This window comes from Gorilla gorilla, chromosome 18 (genome assembly GCF_029281585.2).
Source record: "Gorilla gorilla gorilla isolate KB3781 chromosome 18, NHGRI_mGorGor1-v2.1_pri, whole genome shotgun sequence".
In the NCBI taxonomy this organism is placed as follows: Eukaryota; Metazoa; Chordata; class Mammalia; order Primates; family Hominidae; genus Gorilla; species Gorilla gorilla.
The window spans coordinates 63,168,217-63,195,879 of record NC_073242.2 but is presented as its reverse complement, the minus strand read 5'-3'; positions in this window follow the sequence as shown (position 1 = coordinate 63,195,879).

Sequence of the window (27,663 nt, the reverse complement as noted above, 5' to 3'; positions counted from 1 at the left end):
ACGGAACAGAACGGAACGGAACGGAACGGAACGGAATGGAGTGAAACGGAATGGAATGGAATCGAATGGAATGGAATGGAATGGAATGGAATGGAATGGAATGGAATGGAATGGAATCGAATCGAATCGAATGGAATCGAATGGAATGGAATGGAATGGAATGGAATGGAATGGAATGGAATGGAATGGAATGGAATGGAATGGAATGGAATCAACCCGAGTAGAACGTAATGGAATGGAATGGAATGGAATGGAATGGAATGGAATGGAATGGAATGGAATGGAATGGAATGGAATGGAATTCAGTGGAATAGAGAGGAATGGAATGGAATGGAATGGAATGGAATGGAATGGAATGGAATGGAATCGAATCGAATGGAATGGAATGGAATGGAATGGAATGGAATGGAAAGGAATGGAATGGAATTGAATGGAATGGAATCAACCCGAGTAGAACGGAATGGAATGGAATTGAATGGAATGGAATGGAATCAACCCGAGTAGAACGGAATGCAATGGAATGGAATGGATTGGAATGGAATGGAACGGAACGGACCCGAGTAGAACGGAACAGAACGGAACGGAACGGAACGGAACGGAACGGAATGGAGTGAAATGGAATGGAATGGAATGGAATGGAATCGAATGGAATGGAATGGAATGGAATTGAATGGAATGGAATGGAATAGAATCGAATCGAATCGAATGGAATCGAATTTAATGGAATGGAATGGAATGGAATGGAATGAACCCGAGTAGAACGGAATGGAATGGAATGGAATGGAATCGAATGGAATGGAATGGAATAGAATGGAATCAACCCGAGTAGAACGGAATGGAACGGAATGGAATGGAATGGAACGGAACGGAACGGAACGGAATTCAATGGAATTGAACGGAATGGAATGGAATTCAATGGAATGGAACGGAATTCAATGGAATGGAATGGAATGGAATGGAACGGAACGGAACGGAACGGAACGGAACGGAATGGAATGGAATTCAATGGAATGGAATGGAATTTAATGGAATGGAATGGAATGGAATTGAATGGAATGGAACGGAATTCAATGGAATGGAATGGAATGGAATGGAATTCAATGGAATGGAATGCAATCGAATGGAATCGAATGGAATCGAATGGAATCGATTGGAATTGAATGGAATCGAATGGAATGGAATGGAATAGAATGGAATCAACACGAGTGGAATGGAACGGAACGGAACGGAACGGAACGGAACGGAACGGAACGGAATGGAATAGAATGGAATCAACCCGAGTAGAACGGAATGGAATGGAATGGAATTGAATGGAACAGAATTCAATGGAATGGAATGGAATGGAATGGAATTCAATGGAATGGAATGGAATGGAATGGAATTGAATTCAATGGAATGGAATGGAATGGAATGGAATGGAATGGAATGGAAAGGAATGGAATCGAATGGAATCGAATGGAATCGAATGGAATGGAATGGAATAGAATGGAATCAATCCGAGTAGAACGGAACAGAATGGAACGGAACGGAACGGAAAGGAATGGAATGGAATGGAACGGAATTCAATGCAATGGATCGGAATTCAATGGAATGGAACGGAATGGAACGGAACGTAATGGAACGGAATGGAATGGAATGGAATGGAATGGAACCAACTAGAGTAGAATGGAATGGATTGGAAAGGAATGGAATGGAATGGAATGGAATGGAATGGAATGGAATGGAATGGAATGGAACGGAATCAACCCGAGTGGAGTGGAGTGGAGTGGAGTGGAGTGGAGTGGAATGGAGTGGAATGGAATGGAATGGAATAGAATGAAAACAACCCGAGTAGAACGGAATGGAACGGAATGGAACGGAATGGAACGGAACGGAACGGAACGGAACGGAATTCAATGGAATGGAACGGAATGGAATGGAATTCAATGGAATGGAACGGAATTCAATGGAATGGAATGGAATGGAATGGAACGGAACGGAAAGGAACGGAACGGAACGGAACGGAATGGAATGGAATTCAGTGGAATGGAATGGAAAGGAATGGAATTCAATGGAATGGAATTCAATGGAATGGAATGGAATGGAATGGAATGGAATGGAATGGAACGGAATTCAATGGAATGGAATGGAATGGAATGGAATGGAATGGAATGGAATGGAATGGAATGGAATGGAATAGAATGGAATCAACCCGAGTAGAATGGAATGGAATGGAATGGAATGGAATGGAATGGAATGGAATGGAATGGAATGGAATTCAAATGGAATGGAATGGAATGGAATGGAATAGAATGGAATGCAATGGAATGGAATGGAAACGAATCGAATTTAATCGAATGGAATCGAATGGAATGGAATGGAATAGAATGGGATCAACCCGAGTAGAACGGAATGGAATGGAATGGAATGGAATGGAATGGAATGGAATGGAACAGAACGCAATGGAACGGAACGGAACAGAACGGAATGGAAAGGAATGATCAACCCGAGAAGAACGGAATGGAATGGTATGGAATGGAATGGAATGCAATGGAATGGAATGGAATGGAACGAACACGAGTAGAACGGAAAAGAATGGAACGGAACGGAACAGAAAGGAACGGAACGGAATGGAGTGAAATGCAATGGAATGGAATCGAATGGATTCGAATGGAATGGAATGGAATTGAATGGAATGGAATGGAATGGAATGGAATCGAATGGAATCGAATGGAATCGAATGGAATGGAATGGAATAGAATGGAATCAACCCGAGTAGAACGGAATGGAATGGAATGGAATGGAATGGAAAGGAATGGAATGGAATTCAATGGAATGGAATGGAATGGAATGGAATGGAATGGAATTCAGTGGAATCGAATGGAATGGAATGGAATGGAATGGAATGGAATGGAATGGAATGGAATCAACCCGAGTAGAATGGAATGGAATGGAATGGAATGGAATGGAATGGAATGGAATGGAATGGAACCGAATGGAATGGAATTTAATGGAATGGAATGGAATGGAATGGAATGGAATGGAATTCAATGGAATAGAATGGAATGGAATGGAATGGAATGGAATGGAACGGAACGGAACGCAACGCAACGGAACGGAACGGAACGGAACGGAACTGAACGGAATGGAATGGAATGGAATCAACCCGAGTAGAACGGAATGGAATGGAATGGAATGGAATGGAACGGAACGGAACGGAACGGAACGGAACGGAACGGAACGGAATGGAATGAAATGGAATGGAATGGAATCGAATTGAATCGAATGGAATAGAATGGAATGGAATGGAATGGAATAGAAAGGAATCGAATGGAATCGAATGGAATCGAATGGAATGGAATGGAATGGAATGGAATGGAATGGAATGGAATGGAATGGAATGGAATGGAATCAACCCGTGTAGAATGTAATGGATTGGAATGGAATGGAATGGAATGGAATGGAATGGAATGGAATGGAATGGAATGGAATGGAATGGAATTCAATGGAATAGAATGGAATGGAATGGAATTCAATGGAACAGAATGGAATGGAATGGAATGGAATGGAATGGAATGGAATGGAATGGAATCGAATGGAATCGAATGGAATCGAATGGATTCGAATGGAATGGAATGGAATAGAATGGAATCAACCCGAGTAGAACGGAATGGAATGGAATGGAACGGAATGGAACGAACCCGAATAGAACGGAACTGAACGGAATGGAACGGAACGGAACGGAACGGAGTGAAATGGAATGGAATGGAATCGAATGGAACCGAATGGAATGGAATGGAATGGAATGGAATGGAATGGAATGGAATGGAATGGAATGGAACCAACTCGAGTAGAATGGAATGGATTGGAAAGGAATGGAATGGAATGGAATGGAATGGAATGGAATGGAACGGAATCAACCCGAGTGGAGTGAAGTGGAGTGGAGTGGAGTGGAGTGGAGTGGAATGGAGTGGAATGGAATGGAATGGAATAGAATGGAATCAACCCGAGTAGAACGGAATGGAATGGAATGGAATGGAATGGAATGGAATGGAATGGAATTCAATGGAATGGAATGGAATGGAATGGAATGGAATTCAGTGGAATCGAATGGAATGGAATGGAATGGAATGGAATGGAATGGAATGGAATGGAATGGAATCAACCCGAGTAGAACGGAATGGAATGGAATGGAATGGAATGGAACCGAATGGAATGGAACGGAATGGAATGGAATGGAATGGAATGGAATGGAATGGAATGGAATGGAATGGAATAGAATGGAATGGAATGGAATTCAATGGAATAGAATGGAATGGAATGGAATGGAATGGAATGGAACGGAACGGAACGCAACGCAACGCAACGGAACGGAACGGAACGGAACGGAACTGAACGTAATGGAATGGAATGGAATCAACCCGAGTAGAACGGAATGGAATGGAATGGAATGGAATGGAACGGAACGGAACGGAACGGAACGGAACGGAATGGAATGAAATGGAATGGAATGGAATCGAATTGAATCGAATGGAATAGAATGGAATGGAATGGAATAGAAAAGAATCGAATCGAATCGAATGGAATCGAATGGAATCGAATGGAATGGAATGGAATGGAATGGAATGGAATGGAATGGAATGGAATGGAATGGAATCAACCCGTGTAGAATGTAATGGATTGGAATGGAATGGAATGGAATGCAATGGAATGGAATGGAATGGAATGGAATGGAATGGAATGGAATGGAATGGAATTCAATGGAATAGAATGGAATGGAATGGAATTCAATGGAACAGAATGGAATGGAATGGAATGGAATGGAATGGAATGGAATGGAATCGAATTGAATCAAATGGAATCGAATGGAATCGAATGGAATGGAATGGAATAGAATGGAATCAACCCGAGTAGAACGGAATGGAATGGAATGGAACGGAATGGAACGAACCCGAATAGAACGGAACTGAACGGAATGGAACGGAACGGAACGGAACGGAGTGAAATGGAATGGAATGGAATCGAATGGAACCGAATGGAATGGAATGGAATGGAATGGAATGGAATGGAATGGAACCAACTAGAGTAGAATGGAATGGATTGGAAAGGAATGGAATGGAATGGAATGGAATGGAATGGAATGGAATGCAATGGAACGGAATCAACCCGAGTGGAGTGGAGTGGAGTGGAGTGGAGTGGAGTGGAGTGGAATGGAGTGGAATGGAATGGAATGGAATAGAATGGAATCAACCCGAGTAGAACGGAATGGAAAGGAATGGAATGGAATGGAACGGAATGGAACAGAACGGAATGGAACGGAACGGAACGGAACGGAATGGAATTTAACGAACCGAGTAGAACGGAATGGAATGGAATGGAATGGAATGGAATGGAATGGAATGGAATGGAATCGAATGGAATGGAATGGAATGGAATCGAATGGAATGGAATGGAATGCAATGGAATGGAATCAACCCGAGTAGAACGGAATGGAATGGAATGGAATGGAATGGAATGGAATGGAACAGAACGCAATGGAACGGAACGGAACAGAACGGAATGGAAAGGAATGATCAACCCGAGAAGAACGGAATGGAATGGAATGGAATGGAATTCAATGGAATAGAATGGAATGGAATGGAATGGAATGGAATGGAATGGAATGGAATGGAATGGAATGGAATCGAATGGAATCGAATGGAATCGATTGGAATGGAATGGAATGGAATGGAATGGAATAGAATGGAATGGAATCGAATCAACCCGAGTAGATCGGAATGGAATGGAATGGAATGGAATGGAACGGAATGGAAGGAATGGAATGGAATTCAATGGAATAGAATGGAATGGAATGGAATGGAATGGAATGGAATCGAATGGACTTGAATGGAATCGAATGGAATGTAATGGAATAGAAAGGAATCAACCAGAGTAGAACGGAATGGAATGGAATGGAATGGAATGGAATGGAACGGAATGGAACGGAACGGAATGGAACGGAACTGAAAGGAATGGAATGGAATGAAATCAACCCGAGCAGAACGGAATGGAATGGAGTGGAACGGAATGGAATTCAATGGAATAGAATGGAATGGAATGGAATGGAATGGAATGGAATGGAATGGAATCGAATGGAATCGAATGGAATCGAATGGAATGGATTGGAATAGAATGGAATCAACCCGAGTAGAACGGAATGGAATGGAATGGAACGGAATGGAACGAACCCGAATAGAACGGAACTGAACGGAATGGAACGGAACGGAACGGAACGGAACGGAGTGAAATGGAATGGAATGGAATCGAATGGAACCGAATGGAATGGAATGGAATGGAATGGAATGGAATGGAATGGAACGGAAAGGAACGGAACGCAACGGAATGGAATGGAATGATAAACCCGAGTAGAACGGAATGGAATGGAATGGAATGGAATGGAATGGAATGGAACGAACCCGAGTAGAACGGAACAGAACGGAACGGAACGGAACGGAACGGAACGGAACGGAATGGAGTGAAATGGAATGGAATGGAATCGAATGGAATGGAATGGAATGGAATGGAATGGAATCGAATCGAATGGAATGGAATGGAATGGAATGGAATGGAATGGAATGGAATGGAATGGAATGGAATGGAATGGAATGGAATCAACCCGAGTAGAACGTAATGGAATGGAATGGAATGGAATGGAATGGAATGGAATGGAATGGAATGGAATGGAATGGAATTCAGTGGAATAGAGTGGAATGGAATGGAATGGAATGGAATGGAATGGAATGGAATGGAATGGAAAGGAATGGAATGGAATTGAATGGAATGGAATCAACCCGAGTAGAACGGAATGGAATGGAATGGAATGGAATGGAATGGAATCAACCCGAGTAGAACGGAATGCAATGGAATGGAATGGAATGGAATGGAATGGAACGGAACGGACCCGAGTAGAACGGAACAGAACGGAACGGAACGGAACGGAACGGAATGGAGTGAAATGGAATGGAATGGAATGGAATGGAATCGAATGGAATGGAATGGAATGGAATGGAATGGAATAGAATCGAACCGAATCGAATGGAATCGAATTTAATGGAATGGAATGGAATGGAATGGAATGGAATGGAATGGAATTCAATGGAATGGAACGGAATTCAATGGAATGGAATGGAATGGAATGGAACGGAACGGAACGGAACGGAACAGAACGGAACGGAACGGAACGGAATGGAATGGAATGAACCCGAGTAGAACGGAATGGAATGGAATGGAATGGAATCGAATGGAATGGAATGGAATAGAATGGAATCAACCCGAGTAGAACGGAATGGAACGGAATGGAATGGAATGGAACGGAACGAAACGGAACGGAATTCAATGGAATGGAACGGAATGGAATGGAATTCAATGGAATGGAACGGAATTCAATGGAATGGAATGGAATGGAATGGAACGGAACGGAACGGAACGGAACGGAAAGGAACGGAACGGAATGGAATGGAATTCAATGGAATGGAATGGAATGGAATGGAATGGAATGGAATGGAATGGAATTGAATGGAATGGAACGGAATTCAATGGAATGGAATGGAATGGAATGGAATTCAATGGAGTGGAATGCAATCGAATGGAATCGAATGGAATCGAATGGAATCGATTGGAATCGAATGGAATCGAATGGAATGGAATGGAATAGAATGGAATCAACACGAGTGGAATGGAACGGAACGGAACGGAACGGAACGGAACAGAACGGAACGGAATGGAATAGAATGGAATCAACCCGAGTAGAACGGAATGGAATGGAATGGAATTGAATGGAACAGAATTAAATGGAATGGAATGGAATTGAATGGAATTCAATGGAATGGAATGGAATGGAATGGAATGGAATTCAATGGAATGGAATGGAATGGAATTAAATGGAATGGAATCGAATGGAATCGAATGGAATCGAATGGAATGGAATGGAATAGAATGGAATCAATCCGAGTAGAACGGAACGGAACGGAACGGAACGGAACGGAAAGGAATGGAATGGAATGGAACGGAATTCAATGCAATGGATCGGAATTCAATGGAATGGAACGGAATGGAACGGAACATAATAGAACTTAATGGAATGGAATGGAATGGAATGGAATGGAATGGAACGGAATGGAATGGAACGGAATGGAATGGAATGGAATTCAATGGAATGGAGTGGAATGGAATGGAATGGAATGGAATGGAATGGAATGGAATCGAATTGAATCGAATGGAATCGAATGGAATAGAATGGAATAGAATGGAATGGAATGGAATAGAATGGAATCAACCCGAGTAGAACGGAACGGAACGGAACGGAACGGAACGGAAAGGAATGGAATGGAATGGAACGGAATTCAATGCAATGGAACGGAATTCAATGGAATGGAACGGAATGGAACGGAATGGAACGGAACGGAATGGAAAGGAATGGAATGGAATGGAATGGAATGGAACGGAATGGAATGGAACGGAATGGAATGGAATGGAATGGAATGGAATTCAATGGAATGGAATGGAATCGAATGGAATGGAATGGAATGGAATTCCATGGAATTCCATGGAATGGAATGGAATGGAATGGAATGGAATTCAATGGAATAGAATGGAATGGAATGAAATCAACACAAGTAGAAAGGAATGGAACGTAACGGAATGGAATGGAATGAACCCGAGTAGAACGGAATGGAATGGAATGGAATGGAATGGAAAGGAATGGAATCGAGTGGAATGGAATGGAATAGAATGGAATCAACCCGAGTAGAACGGAATGGAACGGAATGGAACGGAATGGAACGGAACGGAACGGAACGGAAAGGAACGGAATTCAATGGAATGGAAAGGAATGGAATGGAATTCAATGGAATGGAACGGAATTCAATGGAATGGAATGGAATGGAATGGAACGGAACGGAACGGAACGGAACGGAACGGAATGGAATGGAATTCAATGGAATGGATTGGAATGGAATGGAATTCAATCTAATGGAATTCAATGGAATGGAATGGAATGGAATGGAATGGAATGGAATGGAACGGAATTCAATGGAATGGAATGGAATGGAATGGAATTCTATGGAATGGAATGGAATTCAATGGAATGGAATGGAATGGAATGGAATGGAATGGAATGGAATCGAATGGAATCGAATGGAATCGAATGGAATGGAATGGAATAGAATGGAATCAACCCGAGTAGAATGGAATGGAATGGAATGGAATGGAATGGAATGGAATGGAATGGAATGGAATGGAATTCAAATGGAATGGAATGGAATGGAATGGAATGGAATTGAATGGAATGGAACGGAATTCATTGGAATGGAATGGAATGGAATGGAATTCAATGGAATGGAATGGAATGGAATGGAATCGAATGGAATCGAATGGAATCGAATGGAATCGAATGGAATCGAATGGAATGGAATGGAATAGAATGGAATCAACCCGAGTGGAATGGAACGGAACGGAACGGAACGGAACGGAACGGAATGGAATAGAATGGAATCAACCCGAGTAGAACGGAGGGGAATGGAATGGAATGGAATGGAACAGAATTCAATGGAATGGAATGGAATGGAATGGAATTCAATGGAATGGAATGGAATGGAATGGAATGGAATGGAATGGAATGGAATGGAGTTCCATGGAATGGAATGGAATGGAATGGAATGGAATGGAATGGAAAGGAATGGATTCGAATGGAATCGAATGGAATCGAATGGAATCGAATGGAATGGAATGGAATAGAATGGAATCAATCCGAGTAGAACGGAACGGAACGGAACGGAACGGAACGGAAAGGAATGGAATGGAATGGAACGGAATTCCATGCAATGGATCGGAATTCAATGGAATGGAACGGAATGGAACGGAATGGAATGGAATGGAACGGAATGGAATTTAATGGAATTCAATGGAATGGAATGGAATGGAATGGAATGGAATGGAATGGAATGGAATCGAATTGAATCGAATGGAATAGAATGGAATCGAATGGAATGGAATGGAATAGAATGAAATCAACCCGAGTAGAACGGAACTGAACGGAACGGAACTGAACGGAAAGGAATGGAATGGAATGGAATTGAATGGAATGGAACGGAATTCAATGGAATGGAATGGAATGGAATGGAATTCAATGGAATGGAATGGAATCGAATGGAATCGAATGGAATCGAATGGATTCGAATGGAATCGACTGGAATCGAATGGAATGGAATGGAATAGAATGGAATCAACCCGAGTAGAACGGAAAGGAACGGAATGGAACGGAATGGAACGGAACGGAACGGAACGGAACGGAACAGAATTCAATGGAATGGAACGGAATGGAATGGAATTCAATGGAATGGAACGGAATTCAATGGAATGGAATGGAATGGAATGGAACGGAACGGAACGGAACGGAACGAAACGGAACGGAACGGAACGGAACGGAACGGAATGGAATGGAATTCAATGGAATGGAATGGAATGGAATGGAATTCAATGGAATGGAATTCAATGGAATGGAATGGAATGGAATGGAATGGAATGGAACGGAATTCAATGGAATGGAATGGAATGGAATGGAATTCAAATGGAATGGAATGGAATGGAATGCAATGGAATGGAATGGAACGGAATTCAATGGAATGGAATGGAATGGAATGGAATTCTATGGAATGGAATGGAATCGAATGGAATCAAATGGAATCGAATGGAATCGAATGGAATCGAATGGAATGGAATGGAATGGAATGGAATAGAATGGAATCAACCCGAGTGGAATGGAACGGAACGGAACGGAACTGAACGGAACGGAACGGAACGGAATGGAATAGAATGGAATCAACCCGAGTAGAACGGAATGGAATGGAATGGAATTGAATGGAACAGAATTCAATGGAATGGAATGGAATGGAATGGAATTCAATGGAATGGAATGGAATGGAATGGAATGGAATGGAATGGAATGGAGTTCAATGGAATGGAATGGAATGGAATGGAATGGAATGGAATCGAATCGAATGGAATGGAATGGAATGGAATGGAATGGAATGGAATAGAATGGAATCAACCCGAGTAGAACGGAATGGAATGGAATGGAACGGAATGGAACGAACCCGAATAGAACGGAACTGAACGGAATGGAACGGAACGGAACGGAACGGAGTGAAATGGAATGGAATGGAATCGAATGGAACCGAATGGAATGGAATGGAATGGAATGGAATGGAATGGAATGGAACCAACTAGAGTAGAATGGAATGGATTGGAAAGGAATGGAATGGAACGGAATTCAATGGAATGGAATGGAATGGAATGGAATTCTATGGAATGGAATGGAATCGAATGGAATCAAATGGAATCGAATGGAATCGAATGGAATCGAATGGAATGGAATGGAATAGAATGGAATCAACCCGAGTAGAATGGAATGGAATGGAATAGAATGGAATCAACCCGAGTGGAATGGAACGGAACGGAACGGAACTGAACGGAACGGAACGGAACGGAATGGAATAGAATGGAATCAACCCGAGTAGAACGGAATGGAATGGAATGGAATTGAATGGAACAGAATTCAATGGAATGGAATGGAATGGAATGGAATTCAATGGAATGGAATGGAATGGAATGGAATGGAATGGAATGGAGTTCAATGGAATGGAATGGAATGGAATGGAATGGAATGGAATGGAATCGAATGGAATCGAATGGAATGGAATGGAATGGAATGGAATAGAATGGAATCAACCCGAGTAGAACGGAATGGAATGGAATGGAACGGAATGGAACGAACCCGAATAGAACGGAACTGAACGGAATGGAACGGAACGGAACGGAACGGAGTGAAATGGAATGGAATGGAATCGAATGGAACCGAATGGAATGGAATGGAATGGAATGGAATGGAATGGAATGGAATGGAACCAACTAGAGTAGAATGGAATGGATTGGAAAGGAAAGGAATGGAACGGAATTCAATGGAATGGAATGGAATGGAATGGAATTCTATGGAATGGAATGGAATCGAATGGAATCAAATGGAATCGAATGGAATCGAATGGAATCGAATGGAATGGAATGGAATGGAATGGAATGGAACGGAATCAACCCGAGTGGAGTGGAGTGGAGTGGAGTGGAGTGGAGTGGAGTGGAATGGAGTGGAATGGAATGGAATGGAATAGAATGGATTCAACCCGAGTAGAACGGAATGGAATGGAATGGAATGGAATGGAACGGAATGGAACAGAACGGAATGGAACGGAACGGAACGGAACGGAATGGAATTTAACGAACCCGAGTAGAACGGAATGGAATGGAATGGAATGGAATGGAATGGAATGGAATGGAATGGAATGGAATGGAATGGAATCGAATGGAATGGAATGGAATGGAATGGAATGGAATGGAATGGAATGGAATGCAATGGAATGGAATCAACCCGAGTAGAACGGAATGGAATGGAATGGAATGGAATGGAACAGAACACAATGGAACGGAACGGAACAGAACGGAATGGAAAGGAATGATCAACCCGAGAAGAACGGAATGGAATGGAATGGAATGGAATTCAATGGAATAGAATGGAATGGAATGGAATGGAATGGAATGGAATGGAATGGAATCGAATGGAATCGAATGGAATCGATTGGAATGGAATGGAATGGAATGGAATGGAATGGAATGGAATGGAATCGAATCAACCCGAGTAGATCGGAATGGAATGGAATGGAATGGAATGGAACGGAATGGAAGGAATGGAATGGAATTCAATGGAATAGAATGGAATGGAATGGAATGGAATGGAATGGAATGGAATTGAATGGACTTGAATGGAATCGAATGGAATGTAATGGAATAGAATGGAATCAACCCGAGTAGAACGGAATGGAATGGAATGGAATGGAATGGAATGGAACGGAATGGAACGGAACGGAATGGAACGGAACGGAACGGAATGGAACGCAACGCAACGGAACGGAACGGAATGGAACGGAACTGAAAGGAATGGAATGGAATGAAATCAACCCGAGCAGAACGGAATGGAATGGAGTGGAACGGAATGGAATTCAATGGAATAGAATGGAATGGAATGGAATGGAATGGAATGGAATGGAATGGAATCGAATGGAATCGAATGGAATCGAATGGAATGGATTGGAATAGAATGGAATCAACCCGAGTAGAACGGAATGGAATGGAATGGAACGGAATGGAACGAACCCGATTAGAACGGAACTGAACGGAATGGAACGGAACGGAACGGAACGGAGTGAAATGGAATGGAATGGAATCGAATGGAACCGAATGGAATGGAATGGAATGGAATGGAATGGAATGGAATGGAATGGAACGGAAAGGAACGGAACGCAACGGAATGGAATGGAATGATAAACCCGAGTAGAATGGAATGGAATGGAATGGAATGGAATGGAATGGAATGGAATGGAATGGAACGAACCCGAGTAGAACGGAACAGAACGGAACGGAACGGAACTGAACGGAACGGAACGGAATGGAGTGAAATGGAATGGAATGGAATCGAATGGAATGGAATGGAATGGAATGGAATGGAATGGAATGGAATGGAATCGAATCGAATGGAATGGAATGGAATGGAATGGAATGGAATGGAATGGAATGAAATGGAATGGAATCAACCCGAGTAGAACGTAATGGAATGGAATGGAATGGAATGGAATGGAATGGAATGGAATGGAATGGAATGGAATGGAATGGAATGGAATGGAATGGAATGGAATTCAGTGGAATAGAGTGGAATGGAATGGAATGGAATGGAATGGAATGGAATGGAATGGAATGGAATGGAATGGAATGGAAAGGAATGGAATGGAATTGAATGGAATGGAATCAACCCGAGTAGAACGGAATGGAATGGAATGGAATGGAATGGAATGGAATCAACCCGAGTAGAACGGAATGCAATGGAATGGAATGGAATGGAATGGAATGGAACGGAACGGACCCGAGTAGAACGGAACAGAACGTAACGGAACGGAAAGGAACGGAACGGAATGGAGTGAAATGGAATGGAATGGAATGGAATGGAATCGAATGGAATGGAATGGAATGGAATGGAATGGAATGGAATAGAATCGAATCGAATCGAATGGAATCGAATTTAATGGAATGGAATGGAATGGAATGGAATGGAATTCAATGGAATGGAACGGAATTCAATGGAATGGAATGGAATGGAATGGAACGGAACGGAACGGAACGGAACGGAACGGAATGGAATGGAATGAACCCGAGTAGAACGGAATGGAATGGAATGGAATGGAATCGAATGGAATGGAATGGAATAGAATGGAATCAACCCGAGTAGAACGGAATGGAACGGAATGGAATGGAATGGAACGGAACGGAAAGGAACGGAATTCAATGGAATTGAACGGAATGGAATGGAATTCAATGGAATGGAACGGAATTCAATGGAATGGAATGGAACGGAACGGAACGGAACGGAACGGAACGGAATGGAATGGAATTCAATGGAATGGAATGGAATGGAATGGAATGGAATGGAATGGAATGGAACGGAACTCAATGGAATGGAATGGAATGGAATGGATTTCAATGGAATGGAATGCAATCGAATGGAATCGAATGGAATCGAATGGAATCGATTGGAATCGAATGGAATCGAATGGAATGGAATGGAATAGAATGGAATCAACACGAGTGGAATGGAACGGAACGGAACGGAACGGAACGGAACGGAACAGAATGGAATAGAATGGAATCAACCCGAGTAGAAAGGAATGGAATGGAATGGAATTGAATGGAACAGAATTCAATGGAATGGAATGGAATGGAATGGAATTCAATGGAATGGAATGGAATGGAATGGAATGGAATTCAATGGAATGGAATGGAATGGAATGGAATGGAATGGAATGGAATGGAATCGAATGGAATCGAATGGAATCGAATGGAATGGAATGGAATAGAATGGAATCAATCCGAGTAGAACGGAACGGAATGGAACGGAACGGAACGGAAAGGAATGGAATGGAATGGAACGGAATTCAATGCAATGGATCGGAATTCAATGGAATGGAACGGAATGGAACGGAACGTAATGGAACGGAATGGAATGGAATGGAATAGAATGGAATGGAATGGAATGGAACGGAATGGAATGGAACGGAATGGAATGGAATGGAATTCAATGGAATGGAATGGAATGGAATGGAATGGAATGGAATGGAATGGAATGGAATCGAATTGAATCGAATGGAATCGAATGGAATAGAATGGAATAGAATGGAATGGAATGGAATAGAATGGAATCAACCCGAGTAGAACGGAACGGAACGGAACGGAACGGAAAGGAATGGAATGGAATGGAACGGAATTCAATGCAATGGAACGGAATTCAATGGAATGGAACGGAATGGAACGGAATGGAACGGAACGGAATGGAAAGGAATGGAATGGAATGGAATGGAATGGAACGGAATGGAATGGAACGGAATGGAATGGAATGGAATTCCATGGAATTCCATGGAATGGAATGGAATGGAATGGAATGGAATGGAATGGAATTCAATGGAATAGAATGGAATGGAATGAAATCAACACAAGTAGAAAGGAATGGAACGGAACGGAATGGAATGGAATGAACCCGAGTAGAACGGAATGGAATGGAATGGAATGGAATGGAAAGGAATGGAATCGAGTGGAATGGAATGGAATAGAATGGAATCAACCCGGGTAGAACGGAATGGAACGGAATGGAACGGAACGGAACGGAACGGAACGGAACGGAATGGAATTCAATGGAATGGAACGGAATGGAATGGAATTCATTGGAATGGAACGGAATTCAATGGAATGGAAAGGAATGGAATGGAACGGAACGGAACGGAACGGAACGGAATGGAATGGAATTCAATGGAATGGATTGGAATGGAATGGAATTCAATCTAATGGAATTCAATGGAATGGAATGGAATGGAATGGAATGGAATGGAACGGAATTCAATGGAATGGAATGGAATGGAATGGAATTCAATGGAATGGAATGGAATTCAATGGAATGGAATGGAATTCAATGGAATGGAATGGAATGGAATGGAATCGAATGGAATCGAATGGAATCGAATGGAATGGAATGGAATAGAATGGAATCAACCCGAGTAGAACGGAAAGGAACGGAATGGAACGGAATGGAACGGAACGGAACGGAACGGAAAGGAACAGAATTCAATGGAATGGAACGGAATGGAATGGAATTCAATGGAATGGAACGGAATTCAATGGAATGGAATGGAATGGAATGGAACGGAACGGAACGGAACGGAACGAAACGGAACGGAACGGAACGGAACGGAACGGAACGGAATGGAATGGAATTCAATGGAATGGAATGGAATGGAATGGAATTCAATGGAATGGAATTCAATGGAATGGAATGGAATGGAATGGAATGGAACGGAATTCAATGGAATGGAATGGAATGGAATGGAATTCAATGGAATTGAATGGAATTCAATGGAATGGAATGGAATGGAATGGAATGGAATAGAATGGAATCGAATGGAATCGAATGGAATCGAATGGAATCGAATGGAATGGAATGGAATAGAATGGAATCAACCCGAGTGGAATGGAATGGAATGGAATGGTATGGAATGGAATGGAACGGAATGGAATGGAATGGAATGGAATGGAATGGAATTCCAATGGAATGGAATGGAATGGAATGCAATGGAATGGAACGGAATTCAATGGAATGGAATGGAATGGAATGGAATTCAGTGGAATGGAATGCAATCGAATGGAATCGAATTGAATCGAATGGAATCGATTGGAATCGAATGGAATCGAATGGAATGGAATGGAATAGAATGGAATCAACACGAGTGGAATGGAACGGAATGGAACGGAACGGAACGGAACGGAACGGAACGGAATGGAATAGAATGGAATCAACCCGAGTAGAACGGAATGGAATGGAATGGAATTGAATGGAACAGAATTCAATGGAATGGAATGGAATGGAATGGAATGGAATGGAATGGAATGGAATGGAATGGAATTCAATGGAATGGAATGGAATGGAATGGAATGGAATGGAATGGAATGGAATCGAATGGAATCGAATGGAATGGAATGGAATGGAATGGAATAGAATGGAATCAATCCGAGTAGAACGGAACGGAACGGAACGGAACGGAAAGGAATGGAATGGAATGGAACGGAATTCAATGCAATGGATCGGAATTCAATGGAATGGAACGGAATGGAACGGAACGTAATGGAACGGAATGGAATGGAATGGAATGGAATGGAATGGAATGGAACGGAATGGAATGGAACGGAATGGAATGGAATGGAATTCAATGGAATGGAATGGAATGGAATGGAATGGAATGGAATGGAATGGAATCGAATTGAATCGAATGGAATCGAATGGAATAGAATGGAATAGAATGGAATGGAATGGAATAGAATGGAATCAACCCGAGTAGAACGGAACGGAACGGAACGGAACGGAACGGAAAGGAATGGAATGGAATGGAACGGAATTCAATGCAATGGAACGGAATTCAATGGAATGGAACGGAATGGAAAGGAATGGAACGGAACGGAATGGAAAGGAATGGAATGGAATGGAATGGAATGGAACGGAATGGAATGGAACGGAATGGAATGGAATGGAATGGAATGGAATTCAATGGAATGGAATGGAATTCAATGGAATGGAATTCTATGGAATTCAATGGAATGGAATGGAATGGAATGGAATGGAATGGAATTCAATGGAATGGAATGGAATCGAATGGAATGGAATGGAAAGGAATTCCATGGAATTCCATGGAATGGAATGGAATGGAATGGAATGGAATGGAATGGAATGGAATTCAATGGAATAGAATGGAACGGAATGAAATCAACACAAGTAGAAAGGAATGGAACGGAACGGAATGGAATGGAATGAACCCGAGTAGAACGGAATGGAATGGAATGGAATGGAATGGAAAGGAATGGAATCGAGTGGAATGGAATGGAATAGAATGGAATCAACCCGAGTAGAACGGAATGGAACGGAATGGAACGGAATGGAACGGAACGGAACGGAACGGAACGGAACGGAACGGAATTCAATGGAATGGAACGGAATGGAATGGAATTCAATGGAATGGAACGGAATTCAATGGAATGGAAAGGAATGGAATGGAACGGAATGGAACGGAACGGAACGGAACGGAATGGAATGGAATTCAATGGAATGGATTGGAATGGAATGGAATTCAATCTAATGGAATTCAATGGAATGGAATGGAATGGAATGGAATGGAATGGAATGGAACGGAATTCAATGGAATGGAATGGAATGGAATGGAATTCAATGGAATGGAATGGAATTCAATGGAATGGAATGGAATGGAATGGAATGGAATGGAATCGAATGGAATCGAATGGAATGGAATGGAATAGAATGGAATCAACCCGAGTAGAATGGAATGGAATGGAATGGAATGGAATGGAATGGAATGGAATGGAATGGAATGGAATGGAATTCAAATGGAATGGAATGGAATGGAATGGAATGGAATTGAATGGAATGGAACGGAATTCATTGGAATGGAATGGAATGGAATGGAATCGAATGGAATCGAATGGAATCGAATGGAATCGAATGGAATCGAATGGAATCGAATGGAATGGAATGGAATAGAATGGAATCAACCCGAGTGGAATGGAACGGAACGGAACGGAACGGAACGGAACGGAATGGAATAGAATGGAATCAACCCGAGTAGAACGGAATGGAATGGAATGGAATGGAATGGAACAGAATTCAATGGAATGGAATGGAATGGAATGGAATTCAATGGAATGGAATGGAATGGAATGGAATGGAATGGAATGGAATGGAGTTCCATGGAATGGAATGGAATGGAATGGAATGGAATGGAAAGGAATGGAATCGAATGGAATCGAATGGAATCGAATGGAATCGAATGGAATGGAAGGGAATAGAATGGAATCAATCCGAGTAGAACGGAACGGAACGGAACGGAACGGTACGGAAAGGAATGGAATGGAATGGAACGGAATTCCATGCAATGGATCGGAATTCAATGGAATGGAACGGTATGGAACGGAATGGAATGGAATGGAACGGAATGGAATGGAATGGAACGGAATGGAATGGAATGGAATTCAATGGAATGGAATGGAATGGAATGGAATGGAATGGAATCGAATTGAATCGAATGGAATCGAATGGAATAGAATGGAATCGAATGGAATGGAATGGAATAGAATGGAATCAACCCGAGTAGAACGGAACGGAACGGAACGGAACGGAACGGAAAGGAATGGAATGGAATGGAATTGAATGGAATGGAACGGAATTCAATGGAATGGAATGGAATGGAATGGAATTCAATGGAATGGAATGGAATCGAATGGATTCGAATGGAATCGAATGGATTCGAATGGAATCGAATGGAATCGAATGGAATGGAATGGAATAGAATGGAATCAACCCGAGTAGAACGGAAAGGAGCGGAATGGAAAGGAATGGAACGGAACGGAACGGAACGGAACGGAACAGAATTCAATGGAATGGAACGGAATGGAATGGAATTCAATGGAATGGAACGGAATTCAATGGAATGGAATGGAATGGAATGGAACGGAACGGAACGGAACGGAACGAAACGGAACGGAATGGAACGGAACGAAACGGAATGGAATGGAATGGAATTCAATGGAATGGAATGGAATGGAATGGAATTCAATGGAATGGAATTCAATGGAATGGAATGGAATGGAATGGAATGGAATGGAACGGAATTCAATGGAATGGAATGGAATGGAATGGAATTCAATGGAATGGAATGGAATTCAATGGAATGGAATGGAATGGAATGGAATGGAATGGAATGGAATCGAATGGAATCGAATGGAATCGAATGGAATCGAATGGAATGGAATGGAATAGAATGGAATCAACCCGAGTGGAATGGAATGGAATGGAATGGTATGGAATGGAATGGAATGGAATGGAATGGAATGGAATGGAATGGAATTCAAATGGAATGGAATGGAATGGAATGCAATGGAATGGAATGGAACGGAATTCAATGGAATGGAATGGAATGGAATGGAATTCTATGGAATGGAATGGAATCGAATGGAATCAAATGGAATCGAACGGAATCGAATGGAATCGAATGGAATGGAATGGAATGGAATGGAATAGAATGGAATCAACCCGAGTGGAATGGAACGGAACGGAACGGAACGGAACGGAACGGAACGGAATGGAATAGAATGGAATCAACCCGAGTAGAACGGAATGGAATGGAATGGAATTGAATGGAACAGAATTCAATGGAATGGAATGGAATGGAATGGAATTCAATGGAATGGAATGGAATGGAATGGAATGGAGTTCAATGGAATGGAATGGAATGGAATGGAACGGAATGGAATGGAATGGAATGGAATCGGATGGAATCGAATGGAATCGAATGGAATGGAATGGAATAGAATGGAATCAATCCGAGTAGAACGGAATGGAACGGAACGGAACGGAACGGAAAGGAATGGAATGGAATGGAACGGAATTCAATGCAATGGACCGGAATTCAATGGAATGGAACGGAATGGAACGGAATGGAACGGAACGTAATGGAAAGGAATGGAATGGAATGGAATGGAATGGAACGGAATGGAATGGAACGGAATGGAATGGAATGGAATTCAATGGAATGGAATGGAATGGAATGGAATCGAATTGAATCGAATGGAATCGAATGGAATAGATTGGAATCGAATGGAATGGAATGGAATAGAATGGAATCAACCCGAGTAGAACGGAACGGAACGGAACGGAACGGAACGGAACGGAAAGGAATGGAATGGAATGGAACGGAATTCAATGCAATGGATTGGAATTCAATGGAATGGAACGGAATGGAACGGAACGTAATGGAATGGAATGGAATGGAATGGAATGGAATGGAACGGAATGGAATGGAACGGAATGGAATGGAATGGAATTCAATGGAATGGAATGGAATGGAATGGAATGGAATGGAATGGAATGGAATCGAATTGAATAGAATGGAATCGAATGGAATAGAATGGAATCGAATGGAATGGAATGGAATAGAATGGAACCAACCCGTGTAGAACGGAACGGAATGGAACGGAAAGGAATGGAATGGAATGAACCCGAGTAGAACGGAATGGAATGGAATGGAATGGAATCGAATGGAATGGAATCGAGTGGAATGGAATGGAATAGAATGGAATCAACCCGAGTAGAACGGAATGGAACGGAATGGAACGGAATGGAACGGAACGGAACGGAACGGAACGGAACGGAATTCAATGGAATGGAACGGAATGGAATGGAATTCAATGGAATGGAACGGAATTCAATGGAATGGAATGGAATGGAATGGAACGGTACGGAACGGAATGGAATGGAACGGAACGGAATGGAATGGAATTCCATGGAATGGAATGGAATGGAATGGAATTCAATGTAGTGGAATTCAATGGAATGGAATGGAATGGAATGGAATGGAATGGAACGGAATGGAATGGAATGGAATGGAATCAACCCGAGTAGAAAGGAATGGAATGGAATGGAATGGAATGGAATGGAATGGAATGGAATGGAATGGAATGGAATGGAATGGAATTCAATGGAATAGAATGGAATGGAATGGAATGGAATGGAGTGGAATGGAATAGAATGGAATCGAATGGAGTTGAATGGAATCGAATGGAATGGAATGGAATAGAATGGAATCAACCCGAGTAGAACGGAATGGAATGGAATGGAATGGAATGGAATGGAACGGAATGGAACGGAACGGAATGGAAAGGAACGGAACGGAACTGAATGGAATGGAATGAACCCGTATAGAACGGAATGGAATGGAATGGAATGGAATGGAATGGAATGGAATGGAACCGAATTGAATGGAATCGAATGGAATCGAATGGAATGGAATGGAATAGAATGGAATGGAATCAACCCCAGTAGAAAGGAATGGAATGGAATGGAATGGAATGGAATGGAATGGAATGGAATGGAATCGAATAGAATCGAATGGAATCAAATGGAATCGAATGGAATCGAATGGATTGGAATGGAATGGAATGGAATGGAATGGAATGGAATGGAATCAACCCGAGTAGAACGGAATGGAATGGAATGGAATAGAATGGAATGGAATGGAATGGAATGGAATGGAATGGAATTCAATGGAATAGAATGGAATGGAATGGAATGGAATGGAATGGAATCGAATGGACTTGAATGGAATTGAATGGAACGGAAAGGAATAGAATGGAATCAACCCGAGTAGAACGGAATGGAAAGGAATGGAATGGAATGGAATGGAATGGAACGGAATGGAACGGAACGGAATGGAACGGAACGGAACGGAATGGAATGGAATGGAATGGAATTCAATGGAATGGAATGGAATGGAATGGAATGGAATGGAATCAACCCGAGTAGAATGGAATGGATCGGAATGGAATGGAATGGAATGGAATGGAATCGAATGGAATCGAATGGAATGGAGTGGAATGGAATGGAATGGAATGGAATGGAATGGAATGGAATCAACCCGAGTAGAACGGAATGGAATGGAATGGAATGGAATGGAGTGTTATGGAATGGAATCAACCCGTGTAGAATGGAATGGATTGGAATGGAATGGAATGGAATGGAATTCAATGGAATGGAATGGAATTCAATGGAATAGAATGGAATGGATTTGAATGGAATGGAATCGAATGGAGTCGAATGGAATCGAATGGAATGGAGTGGAATTGAATGGAATCAACCCGAGTAGAACGGAATGGAATGGAATGGAACGGAATGGAACGAACCCGAGTAGAACGGAACTGAACGGAACGGAACGGAACGGAACGGAGTGAAATGGAATCGAATGGAATCGAATGGTACCGAATGGAAAGGAATGGAATGGAATGGAATGGAATGGAATGGAATGGAATCAACCCGAGTAGAATGGAAAGGATTGGAATGGAATGGAATGGCATGGAATGGAATGGCATGGAATGGAATGGAATGGAATGGAATGGAATGGAATGGAATGGAATGGAATCGAATGGAATGGAATGGAATGGAAGGGAACGGAATCAACCCAAGTGGAGTGGAGTGGAGTGGAGTGGAGTAGAGCGCAGTGGAGTGGAGTGGAGTGGAGTGGAGTGGAATGGAATGGAATGGAATGGAATGGAATGGAATAGAATGGAATCAACCCGAGTAGAAAGGAATGGAATGGAATGGAATGCAATGGAACGGAATGGAACAGAACGGAATGGAACGGAACGGAACGGAACGGAATGGAATTTAATGAACCCGAGTAGAACGGAATGGAATGGAATGGAATGGAATGGAGAGGAATCGAATCGAATGGAATTGAATCGAAAGGAATCGAATGGAATCGAATGGAATAGAATGGAATGGAATGGAATCAACCCGAGTAGAACGGAATGGAATGGAATGGAATGGAATGGAATGGAATGGAATGGAATGGAATGGAATGGAATGGAATGGAATGGAATGCAATGGAATGGAATAGAATGGACTCATCCCGAGTAGAACGGAACGGAACGGAATGGAATGGAATGGAATGGAATGGAATGGAATGGAACGGAACGGAACGGAACGGAACGGAACGCAACGAAATGGAATGGAATGGAATGAACCACCCGAGTAGAACGGAATGGAATGGAATGGAATGGAATGGAATGTAATGGAATGGAACTAACCCGAGAAGAACGGAACGGAACGGAACGGAACGGAACGCAATGGAATGGAGTGAAATGGAATGGAATGGAATCGAATGGAATGGAATGGAATGGAATGGAATGGAATGGAATGGAATGGAATGGAATCAACCCGAGTAAAATGGAATGGAATGGAATCGAATCGAAAGGAATCGAATGCAATCGAATGGAATGGAATGGAATGGAATGGAATGGAATGGAATGGTATCAACCCGTGTAGAATGGAATGGATTGGAATGGAATGGAATGGAATGGAATTCAATGCAATAGAATGGAATGAAAGGGAATGGAATGGAATGGAATGGAATGGAATGGAATGGAATGGAATTCAATGGAATAGAATGGAAAGAATGGAATGGAATGGAATGGAATGCAATCGAATGGAATCGAACGGAATCGAATGGAATGGAGTGGAATAGAATGGAATCAACCCGAGTAGAACGGAATGGAATGGAATGGAACGGAGTTGAATGGAATGGAATGGAATGGAATGGAATGGAATGGAATGGAATGGAATGGAATGGAATCGAATTTAATCGAATGGAATCGAATGGAATGGAATGGAATAGAATGGGATCAACCCGAGTAGAACGGAATGGAATGGAATGGAATGGAATGGAATTGAAAGGAATGGAATGGAATGGAAAGGAATGGAATGGAATGGAATGGAATGGAATAGAATGGAATGCAATGGAATGGAATGGAAACGAATCGAATTTAATCGAATGGAATCGAATGGAATGGAATGGAATAGAATGGGATCAACCCGAGTAGAACGGAATGGAATGTAATGGAATGGAATGGAATGGAATGGAACAGAACGCAATGGAACGGAACGGAACAGAACGGAATGGAAAGGAATGATCAACCCGAGAAGAACGGAATGGAATGGAATGGAATGGAATGGAATGCAATGGAATGGAATGGAATGGAACGAACACGAGTAGAACGGAAAAGAATGGAACGGAACGGAACAGAACGGAACGGAACGGAATGGAGTGAAATGCAATGGAATGGAATCGAATGGATTCGAATGGAATGGAATGGAATTGAATGGAATGGAATGGAATGGAATGGAATCGAATGGAATCGAATGGAATCGAATGGAATGGAATGGAATAGAATGGAATCAACCCGAGTAGAACGGAATGGAATGGAATGGAATGGAATGGAATGGAATGGAATTCAATGGAATGGAATGGAATGGAATGGAATGGAATTCAGTGGAATCGAATGGAATGGAATGGAATGGAATGGAATGGAATGGAATGGAATGGAATCAACCCGAGTAGAACGGAATGGAATGGAATGGAATGGAATGGAATGGAATGGAATGGAATGGAATGGAATGGAATGGAATGGAACCGAATGGAATGGAATTTAATGGAATGGAATGGAATGGAATGGAATGGAATGGAATTCAATGGAATAGAATGGAATGGAATGGAATGGAATGGAATGGAACGGAACGGAACGCAACGCAACGCAACGGAACGGAACGGAACGGAACGGAACTGAACGGAATGGAATGGAATGGAATCAACACGAGTAGAACGGAATGGAATGGAATGGAATGGAATGGAACGGAACGGAACGGAACGGAACGGAACGGAATGGAATGAAATGGAATGGAATGGAATCGAATTGAATCGAATGGAATAGAATGGAATGGAATGGAATGGAATAGAAAGGAATCGAATCGAATCGAATGGAATCGAATGGAATCGAATGGAATGGAATGGAATGGAATGGAATGGAATGGAATGGAATGGAATGGAATGGAATGGAATCAACCCGTGTAGAATGTAATGGATTGGAATGGAATGGAATGGAATAGAATGGAATGGAATGGAATGGAATGGAATGGAATGGAATTCAATGGAATTGAATGGAATGGAATGGAATTCCATGGAACAGAATGGAATGGAATGGAATGGAATGGAATGGAATCGAATGGAATCGAATGGAATCGAATGGAATCGAATGGAATGGAATGGAATAGAATGGAATCAACCCGAGTAGAACGGAATGGAATGGAATGGAACGGAATGGAACGAACCCGAATAGAACGGAACTGAACGGAATGGAACGGAACGGAACGGAACGGAGTGAAATGGAATGGAATGGAATCGAATGGAACCGAATGGAATGGAATGGAATGGAATGGAATGGAATGGAATGGAATGGAATGGAATGGAATGGAATGGAACCAACTCGAGTAGAATGGAATGGATTGGAAAGGAATGGAATGGAATGGAATGGAATGGAATGGAACGGAATCAACCCGAGTGGAGTGGAGTGGAGAGGAGTGGAGTGGAGTGGAGTGGAATGGAGTGGAATGGAATGGAATGGAATAGAATGGAATCAACCCGAGTAGAACGGAATGGAATGGAATGGAATGGAATGGAACGGAATGGAACAGAACGGAATGGAACGGAACGGAACGGAACGGAATGGAATTTAACGAACCCGAGTAGAATGGAATGGAATGGAATGGAATGGAATGGAATGGAATGGAATGGAATGGAATGGAATTCAATGGAATGGAATGGAATGGAATGGAATGGAATGGAATTCAGTGGAATCGAATGGAATGGAATGGAATGGAATGGAATGGAATGGAATGGAATGGAATCAACCCGAGTAGAACGGAATGGAATGGAATGGAATGGAATGGAATGGAATGGAATGGAATGGAACCGAATGGAATGGAACGGAATGGAATGGAATGGAATGGAATGGAATGGAATGGAATGGAATGGAATGGAATGGAATGGAATTCAATGGAATAGAATGGAATGGAATGGAATGGAATGGAATGGAACGGAACGGAACGCAACGCAACGCAACGGAACGGAACGGAACGGAACGGAACTGAACGTAATGGAATGGAAAGGAATCAACCCGAGTAGAACGGAATGGAATGGAATGGAATGGAATGGAACGGAACGGAACGGAACTTAACGGAACGGAACGGAATGGAATGAAATGGAATGGAATGGAATCGAATTGAATCGAATGGAATAGAATGGAATGGAATGGAATGGAATAGAAAGGAATCGAATCGAATCGAATGGAATCGAATGGAATCGAATGGAATGGAATGGAATGGAATGGAATGGAATGGAATGGAATGGAATCAACCCGTGTAGAATGTAATGGATTGGAATGGAATGGAATGGAATGGAATGGAATGGAATGGAATGGAATGGAATGGAATGGAATTCAATGGAATAGAATGGAATGGAATGGAATTCAATGGAACAGAATGGAATGGAATGGAATGGAATGGAATGGAATGGAATCGAATGGAATCGAATGGAATCGAATGGAATCGAATGGAATGGAATGGAATAGAATGGAATCAACCCGAGTAGAACGGAATGGAATGGAATGGAACGGAATGGAACGAACCCGAATAGAACGGAACTGAACGGAATGGAATGGAACGGAACGGAACGGAGTGAAATGGAATGGAATGGAATCGAATGGAACCGAATGGAATGGAATGGAATGGAATGGAATGGAATGGAATGGAACCAACTAGAGTAGAATGGAATGGATTGGAAAGGAATGGAAAAATGGAATGGAATGGAATGGAATGGAATGGAACGGAATCAACCCGAGTGGAGTGGAGTGGAGTGGAGTGGAGTGGAGTGGAATGGAGTGGAATGGAATGGAATGGAATAGAATGGAATCAACCCGAGTAGAACGGAATGGAATGGAATGGAATGGAATGGAACGGAATGGAAAAGAACGGAATAGAACGGAACGGAATGGAACGGAATGGAATTTAACGAACCCGAGTAGAACGGAATGGAATGGAATGGAATGGAATGGAAT